We start from the raw sequence: 10,000 nt of genomic DNA, 5'->3' as shown, positions 1-10,000 counted from the left end.
TATTATATGAACCATTTAAAAACCAGTTCAGCAGAGTAATAAGGAGCACAAGGCTGCTTTAACATATTTAAGGCGGGAAAGCATTATCGCATTTCTACCATTATAACTGGGGGCGCTGTTGTGTTATTCTACCATTAAAGCCGGGAAAGAGGATACGTCGTTTTGTAGTATTTGTAGTTTTTTTCCACCTATTTTCTGTCTCTTGGCCAATGAAATGCATCAGAATACATGTGGGAGTGTTGCAGTGCAACATGGGACTTTTCCAGAACTTTGAAATCATCACCAAAAAATACACAAAATGACCAAAAAGACACCAAATGACAAAAAAAAGACACAAAAAGACACAAAAAGGCACCAAATGACAAAAAAAAAAACACAAAAAGACACCAAATGACTAAAAAAGACACAAAAAGACACATTACTAAAAAAGGACACAAAATGACAAAGAAAGACACAAAATGACAAAAAAAAGACACAAAATGACAAAAAAAGACACAAAATGACAAAAAAAAAGACACAAAATGACCAAAAAGAGACACAAAAAGACCCATTAATGTTATACTTTATTACATTATTGGTAAAAAAGTGTATTACATTATTGGGAAATGCACTTTATTACATTATTGGGAAGTTATTACATTATCAGGTTTTATTACATTTTCAATGGACTCAAGTGCAGATTTTTATTACATTATCAGGTTCTACAAGGACCAAAAGACATATCCCACTATATGTAGGCCGAATATCGATATACGATATATATCCTGATATTTTTATCACAAAATGAGAGCAAATGTTCAGTCATATCAAATATGACATGTCACAAGTAGTTTTATTGAAACCGTTTATTTAAGTGAACATAAATACAGTATAACAACAGGAAAAGGCTCCATTAAGTCCAAAACTATTATAGCCTTGGTTGGTCCCGAAGGACTCTTTCTTGACCTGCTACAACATCTTGTGTAAGTCCTTCCGAGGGTCTCAGAGGGTTAACAGAAGAACAGACATTCATCAAATGGTAAGACTCGCCCAGTGTTGAGTGTAGGAAACCCTCCATACAGTCGCTACTCCGTCTCATTGAAGTGAGCCAGAGAGAAACTCTGCTCCCGTCCCCTTTAACAGAGAGCAGCTCAGATTGCAGATATGAGCTCTGAAGGAGGAAACGACATTCACAGCTGCCAAACCCTTCACCTCCCCCCCCCCACCCCCCCCACCTCATTTTTTCTTTTCATTTTTTTCTGTCGTGGGAAGTACACTACGTTCCTTTTCCTCACAAATAAAGGTTTGTCCCTCAGCATGCAGCAGTAGTAGCCATGTGGGGACCTTTGGTTCCCTCTCTGGGTGATCAGGACCCCTCCTCACACACACACACACACACACACACACACACACTACCAGCGCTGTGATTGACAGGTCTTTGGGATGTGGAGCCGGGCTCAGTGGAGGCTGTCAGACAGATTGTTCCCACTGTGTGACCAAGTTCACCACTCTCTGTGGGTCCCTGAGGGTCCGCATCAGGCTGCTCAGTCTGAGTTTACTCTCTACAGCAGGGGCCGCAAACTCAAATTACCTGGGGGCCGCTGGAGGCAGTATCAAAATGATCAAAAAAAGACACAAAATGACCAAAAAATACACAGAATTACAAAAAAAGACACAAAATTATTAAAAAAAGACACAAAATGACCCCGAAAAGAAACAAAATAACCTAAAAAAGACACAAAATTACTAAAAAAGACACAAAATTATTTTAAAAAGACAAAAAATGACCCCAAAAAGAAACAAAATAACCTAAAAAAGACACAAAATTATTTTAAAAAGACACAAAATTACCAAAAAAAGACACAGAATTACCAAAAAAGACACAAAATTATTTAAAAAAAAGACAAAATTATTTTAAAAAAGATGCAAAATTATTAAAAAAGACACAATTATTTAAAAAAGACACAAAATTATTAAAAAAAAAGACAAGATTATTTAAAAAAAGACGCAAAATTATTAAAAAAGACACAATTATTTAAAAAAAGACGCAAAATTATTAAAAAAGACACAAAATTACCAAAAAAACACAACACAAGTGCCATTCATATAAAACTTGCATTAAAATTTCATTATACGTGTTTTTTTTGTCATTTTGCGTCTTTTTTGGTCAGTTTGTTGTTTTCTTCAATGCATTTTAATGCCTGGTACAACTAAAGGTACATTTGTTTGGACAAATATAATGATAACAACAAAAAAAAACTGATAAGAGTTTAATTTACGAGCTGATATCTAGACATTTAACATTTCATTTCCAAAATCAATAAAACCATGTTAAATGTCTAGATATCAGCTCTTAAACTAAACTCTTTTCAGCTATTTTGTTGTTATCATTATGTGTTTACCTTTAGTTGTACCAGGCATTAAAATGAAGAAGAAATGTAAGAAAACAAGGGTCTAATCATTTTTTCCATGACTGACAACCTCATTGACAGTGTTTCTTGTACTTCATATTTACACACACAGTCCTGAGCTCTCTACAGTGTGTGTGTGTGTGTGTGTGTGTCAGCCTGTCCCACTGACCCACTTCAACATTAACAACCTATAGGAAGTCTATTTGCTGCTCTCCTGCTCTTGATTCTTCTTCTCCAGCTTCCTGTGACGGTTTGCTTCGTCTTCCTGCTGCTGCTGACTTCACTTCCAGTAATCTCTCTGCCCCCCCTCCTCTCTTCCTAGATGTTTCCTTCTTTCCTTGTAATTTGTTGTTTCCTGGTTGATTTCCTATGTTGTCAGCAGCGTGTTGACCCACATTATTGATGTGTGGATTCTTCTGGAATCAGCAGAACAAAAGGCCTCAGTTCTCTCAGAGCCGGGACAGAAAGATAGAAGAGAGATACTTCAGCATTCTTCATTCCTTTCTGTCTCTTTCCTGCTGCTTCTGCTGCCCTGTTTATGTTTCTTCTTTCCATTTCTCTTTTGCTGTCTCATGCAAGCCCCCAGACAGAGTTTACAGCTTTGTAGACAGTTTGACATGTGGAAAAACAACTTCTGGGTCCTTCATGTGATGCCATCGGGGCCCAATAAGACTTTTTCCCATAGACTTACATAGGGCTGGGTGATATGGACTGTAGAACCTGATAATGTAATAAATTCCCGATAATGTAATAAAGTGAATTTCCCAATAATGTAATACACTTTTTACCAATAATGTAATAAAGTATAACATTAATGGGAGGTTATTACATTATCAGGTTAGCCTTCATTTCACAAGTCCTGATAATGTAATAATTTCCCAATATTGGACATTTTGTGTGTCTTTTTTTGGTCATTTTGTTTCCTTTTTGGTTATTTTGTGTCTTTTTTGATCATTTTGTGTCTTTTTGATCATTTTGTGGTCAATTTTGTGTCTTTTTTGGTCATTTAGTTTCCTTTTTTTGTCATTTTGTCTCTTTTTTTTGGTCATTTTGTGTGTTTTTTTGATCATTTGATCATCATCATTTTTACCAATAATGTAATAAAGTATAACACCAAGCGCCTTTAGATTTCAAGAAGCTGTTGAATGCATTTGTGTTGTCATGGATACCTCGTTTGTGAAAAACGGATGAATGGGTCAAAAGTTAATAAACATTCAACTTTGACCTGTTGGTGGCGCTAGAGCTCTGGAGCTAGAGTTGATACACAGAATCACCACTTGAACCCAAGTAATGGGTGGTCTGCTGTTAAATTATTACAATATTGGGGAATTATTACATTATCAGGACTTGTGAAATGAAGGCTAACCTGATAATGTAATAACCTCCATTAATGTTATACTTTATTACATTATTGGGAAATTCACTTGATTACATTATCGGGAAGTTATTACATTATCAGGTTTTATTACATTTTCAATGGACTCAAGTGCAGATTTTTATTACATTATCGGGGTTATTACATTATCGGGAATTTCTTACATTATCAGGTTCTACATGGACCAAAAGACATATCCCTATATATGTAGGCCGAATAGGCTGGAAACAGACGGGCCGTTTCTAGAAAGCTCTCCTTCCAGGAACGTCCAACGACTCTAACGTTTATGTGTGAAGTATTTCAAATAACTTCAGGAGGTTTCAAAGCAATATTTGGAGCCTGACACTATATTATTCAGTGAAAGATTTCTGTGTTTATGTGCAGCATCAGAGGCTAAATCAGTCTCAATATACAGTCATGGAAAAAATTACTAGATCACCATTGATTTATTCCATTTTAATGCCTGGTACAACTAAAGGTACATTTGTTTGGACAGATATAATGATAACAACAAAAATAGCTGAAAAGAGTTTAATTTAAGAGCTGATATCTAGACATTTAACATGGTTTTATTGATAATAACCAAATCATTATCAATTGTGTCTTTTTATTGGTCATTATACGTTTTTTTTGGTCAATTTATGTCTTTTTTTGTTCATTTTGTGTATTTTATTGGTAATTTTACGTCTTTTTTGGTCATTTTACGTCTTTTTTGGTCTTCAATGCATTTTAATGTCTCGTACAACTAAAGGCACATTTGTTTGGACAGATATAATGATAACAACAAAAATAGCTGATAAGAGTTTAATTTAAGAGCTGATATCTAGACATTTAACATGGTTTTATTGATAACAACCAAAATTATTATCAATTGTGTCTTTTTATTGGTCATACGTTTTTTGGGTCAATTTGTGTCTTTTTTTTTGTCAATTTATGTATTTTTTTGTTCATTTTGTGTATTTTATTGGTCATTTTACGTCTTTTTTTGGTCATTTTATGTCTTTTTTGGTGATTTTACGTCTTTTTTGGTCTTCAATGCATATTAATGTCTGGTACAACTAAAGGTACATTTGTTTGGACAAATATAATCATAACAACAAAAATTGCTGATAAGAGTTTAATTTAAGAGCTGATATCTAGACATTTAACATCTTTACATTATACATCATTATACTTCTTTTTGGTCAATTTGTGTCTTTTTTGGTCATCTTACCCTTTGCCTCAACGATCCCACCATCATTTGGTGAAATGCCGACTGAAATTAAAACACCAGCTCTTTGTGTTGCTGCGTCTTTGCTTCACACAATCGATTCTTCAGGACTTGGCTGTGAACTAGTTGGATTCTGGGGATTCCTGACATACTGTGGCTGAGGAGGAGATATGGAAGGAGGGAGAGAGGGAAACGCAAGAAAAGAAATCCAAAAGAGAGCGAGAACGCAGCGAGGAGGAGGAAGAGGGGGATGAGGAGAAAAGGAGAAGAAATCACCTGATAGAGACAGACGTGGAGACTAAATAATGAGCTTTATGAAGAAAGAAATGTAAACATGTTCTATTACAGGGGTCGGCAACCGTTACTAACAAAAGAGCCATTGTTGGACAAAAAAAGAGAAATAATATCAGAAATGAGCTGCAAACCTTATTTTGAGCCTCACAATAAAGATGCAACAGCCTATTAAATCTAAATTAGAAAATTTCTAAAGAAATTGTGAGTGTGCTTGAGTCAAAATGAGAAAAAAAAAGTCTAAGTCACGAGAAACAAGTCAAAATAATGAAAAAGTAGTTTTAAAAAATAATGAAAAAAAAAGTTGAAGTCACGAGAATTAAATGAGAAGGAAATCAGTTTCCAAATGTATTTTTTTTTTCACTCTCTCTCTCCACTGTAAGGATGATGTCATTCACTCTAGACGTTTTAATGCCGTTTATAGGGAAAACTGAAATAACTATGATTTTTTTTGTCACAGCCACAGGGAGCCACTGCAGACAGCCTAAAGATATTATTAGAAAAAGACACAAAATTACCAAAAAAAAGACAAAATTATTTTAAAAAGACACAAAATTATTTTAAAAAGACACAAAATTACCAAAAAAAGGCACAAAATTATTTTAAAAAGACACAAAATTACCAAAAAAAAGACACAAAATGACATTACATAACATTTCCACTTCTTGCGGTAACAACAACACGGCAGATAATAAACGGTCCGGTAGCAGCTGCCTTTCTTTTTGTTAACGTCGTCATAGAAACAAGTGAAACAAAGCTCCAGCTGGAGCAATAAAGGGACCTTCCACACACAACACTACTTAAAAAAGACACAAAATGACTGAAAAAGACACAAAATGACAAAAAATACACAGAATTATAAAAAAAAGACACAAAATGACCCTAAAAAGACACAAAATGACAAAAAAAGATACAAAATTACTAAAAAAGACACAAAATTGCCAAAAAAAGACACAGAATTACCAAAAAAGACACAAAATTATTTTAAAAAAGACACGAAATTACTAAAAAAAAGACCCAAAATGACCAAAAACGACATAAAATTATAAAAAAAGACACAAAATGACCCTAAAACGAGAAAAAATGACAAAAAAAAGATAAAAAAAATACTAAAAAAGACAAAATTATTTTAAAAAGACACAAAATTACCAAAAAAAGACACAAAATTATTTAAAAAAGACACAAAATTATAAAAAAAAGACACAAAATTACAAAAAAAACCAACAACACAAGTGCCATTCATATAAAACTCACATTAAACTTTCATATCAAGGTGGGGGCCACAAAATATCGTCACGAGGGCCGCAATTGGCCCGCGGGCCGCCAGTTTGAGACCCATGTTTTAAGTGGTGTCTTAAAAAATGCCCTGTTGTGAATTCCCTCGCCACCTCAGAGAGCTCTAACTGCCTTGTCACCGGCCACGGCCTCACAGGAGAACAAGCCGTGGAGCTGCTGGTGTAAACGGGGAGGAAAGACGCTCCATTCCTCTTTAGGGTGGAGGTCTGTTATTGGTGGAGGTCTGTTATTGGTGGAGCCGGGGGTGGTCTCAGTGAACGCCTGTTAGTAACCTGAGTGTGTGTGATGTTTCTGTGTGTGAGCTGACTGTGTCTGCCGGCCCGTGTTTGTGTGTCAGCGAGGTTAAGAGCGTGCTAAAACCTCTTTAGAAGAAACCAAACAGCAGAATAATCTGCCGTGTGTCAGGTTTCTCTGCTCAGACACAAACACCCAGCCGACCCTCACATCCTTCAGTTAACATCGCTCCACCACACACAGCCTTTGATTCCACAACAAGTTCGACACTCGAGCTGTTCAAAACACGGCGGGATGGTTTGCGGTTGGAGAGAAATTCAGATAAACGGAAGGTCCAGAGTTCAGTTCCCACAGCAGAGAGAGGCTGAATCAGAATCCTCAACTGGTAGATCAGGGATTCCCAAAGTGTGGTGCGTGGACCCCTGGGGGTGCGTGAGCTGCTGCTAGGGGGTGCGCAAGATGAAAAATGTAATGGCGGTCTGATAATAACACAATTACATTTTTTTTCCCCCACACAATAAAGACGTGTTATTAATTAATCAATAAATACAGGCTATTCAATTTTGTGTCATTTATTGTTCATTTTTGCATCTGTTTTGGTCATTTTTGCATCTATTTTTTGGTTGTTTGGTAATTTTTACATGTATTTTTGGTCAATTTGTGTCTATTTTGATAATTTTGTGTCATATTTGGTCATTTTTGCATCTATTTTTGTTTGTTTTTGATCTTATAATGAAGCGTAGAAGAAGTTATCATCTTGTTCTAGTATCATTTTTCCAGCCTGTGTTATGATGACGGGGTTGTGTTCACTCCACGCTCATTTAAATTTGCTGCAATTTTTGTTCAACGCAGCTCAAAATATTATAACATTTTCCAAACTGATCTGCTTTCTGCCTCTGATCCTGAGCCTGTCATCATCCTCCACCTTTAATATGGCTATACAAAAGCTTATTGCATTTTGTTTTTCTTGAAGGTGTGGGGGAAGGGGGGTGATAGAAGGGGGTGCACGACTGAAAAAGTTTGGGAACCGCTGTGGTAGATGATATGATATCGTTGCATCACATGATGGGCTTTAACCCTTTATCGGGCGAAGAACTAAATTTGGTATGCAGCTCACAGACTGTTTAGGGACCCAATTGAAATATTAAAATCCACCATTTTTAACCCATTTATATTCATTGGATCTACATAAAGTGGGCATGTTTCTTAAGAAGAGACTCACAGGGACACATAGAACCCATTTTCATGCTCATATCTTGAGCTCAGAGGTCAGGGGACCCCCTTTGTTGGGCTCATTGAATCCACAAGAGTCTCAGCTTTACACTCAGACCCCATTTATGCAGCTCACAGACTGTTTAGGGACCCCAGGATGCACAAAGATTCACACACAGGAGGACACAATAACACATTTTACTGCAGGAGAAACACTGCCCAAAACTGCTTTGGTAAACTGCATAAAGTGGGCATGTCGTGTCAACAAACAGCCCAAATATGTTTAATTAAGCATCATATGAAACAGAGAAAAGCAGGCAGATTTTTTGTATTTTTGTCTCTCCTGATTTATGCAGCTCACAGACTGTTTAGGGACCCAATTGAAATAATAAAATCCACCATTTTTAACCCATTTATATGCATTGGATCTACATAAAGTGGGCATGTTTCTTAAGAAGAGACTCACGGGGACACATAGAACCCATTTTCATGCTCATATCTTGAGCTCAGAGGTCAGGGGACCCCCTTTGTTGGGCTCATTGAATCCACAAGAGTCTCAGTTTTCCAGTCAGACCCGATTTATGCAGCTCACAGACTGTTGAGGGACCCCAGGATGCACAAAGATTCACACACAAGAGGACTCAATAACACATTTACTGCAGGAGAAACACTGACTGTCTCAGCATAATGTGGACAAAAGTTGACTAAATTTAGCCTGAATTTGGAGCGTTATTTATCTTCTTTCCAACAAGATTTCTTGACCTGGTTGGTGTTTTACTCACCCAGATCCAAACTTTCAGATTAAGATTAACACATTACAACCATGTAAAGAAGTGAAGTCTTAAACCTTTTATCGGGCGAAGAACCATATTTGGTAACTTCAGTGGATATTAAACTGGGTCCCCATGTCTCTCTGTTTGGTCGTAGAACCACATGGATTTCTATTTCCAGCTAATCAGCAAAGATCAGACTACCAATCAGTATGATAATAATATAATAATATGAACTTTATTGACCTGGACCTCCAATGTAAAAATGAAAAATTTAGAAAAAAAATCTGAAAGAAACAGTCGTACAAACAGAGTTATTCCTCAATGACTTGACTATGACGGCAAATATCTCGAGAAAAAACTTCCAAATTTACTAGATTAAAGTGGCAAATCTGCAAGAAAAAAAAGTCACAGATTTATGAGATTTAAAGTGGCAAATCTGCGCAAAAAAGTCGCAGTTTTACGAGAAAAAAAGTGGGGGGGAAAGCAACTTTTTTCTCGCAGATTCACCACTTTAAATCTCATAAATCTGAAAGAAACAGTCGTACAAACAGAGTTAATCTTCAATGACTTGTACCAGGAGAACTTGACTATGACGGCAAATATTTCGAGAAAAAAGTTGCAAATTTACTAGATTAAAGTGGCAAATCTACAAGAAAAAAAAGTCGCAGATTTATGAGATATAAAGTGGCAAATCTGCACGAAAAAGTCGCAGATTTACGAGAAAAAAATGGGGAAAAAGCAACTTTTTTTCTCGCAGATTCACCACTTTAAATCTCATAAATCTGAAAGAAACAGTCGTACAAACAGAGTTAATCTTCAATGACTTGTATCAGGAGAACTTGACTATGACGGCAAATATTTTGAGAAAAAAGTTGCAAATTTACTAGATTAAAATATTACCCCCCTCCCCCGGATCCACATGTTTTTTTTTACACATTCTTGCTGTATGTAATATCCTCCAGTATTCTCTAGGGTTGAAATTTGGAATTAAAGTATTTCAATGAGTGCCCTATTAAGGGTTAACTTGCTTTTGTGGTATAGATTATTTTGGATTCTCCAAATTCCTGAGTTAGATTTACTTGAAGGACCACAAGGCTCAACAATAAGAAGACTTAAACACAGTTTTTTCTGGAGCTGATGATGAAAGTAGCGAAGGAGTGAGTGAGACATCTCGCTTCCTTTCCATCTGTCTTAAATAAAAAAATTAAAGAGGGGATGA

At 36.1% G+C, this 10,000-nt stretch overlaps 1 protein-coding gene across 2 annotated transcripts in view; it reads left to right on the top strand.

Annotated features, from left to right (window-relative positions):
• The window catches only part of pik3c2a (phosphatidylinositol-4-phosphate 3-kinase, catalytic subunit type 2 alpha), a 105,626-nt gene that overhangs the window by 44,464 nt on the left and 51,162 nt on the right, over positions 1 to 10,000 (top strand). The window lies entirely within an intron of this gene.

Source organism: Centropristis striata, chromosome 6 (genome assembly GCF_030273125.1).
Source record: "Centropristis striata isolate RG_2023a ecotype Rhode Island chromosome 6, C.striata_1.0, whole genome shotgun sequence".
Lineage (NCBI taxonomy): Eukaryota > Metazoa > Chordata > Actinopteri > Perciformes > Serranidae > Centropristis > Centropristis striata.
This window is presented reverse-complemented; position numbering and strand designations above follow the sequence as displayed.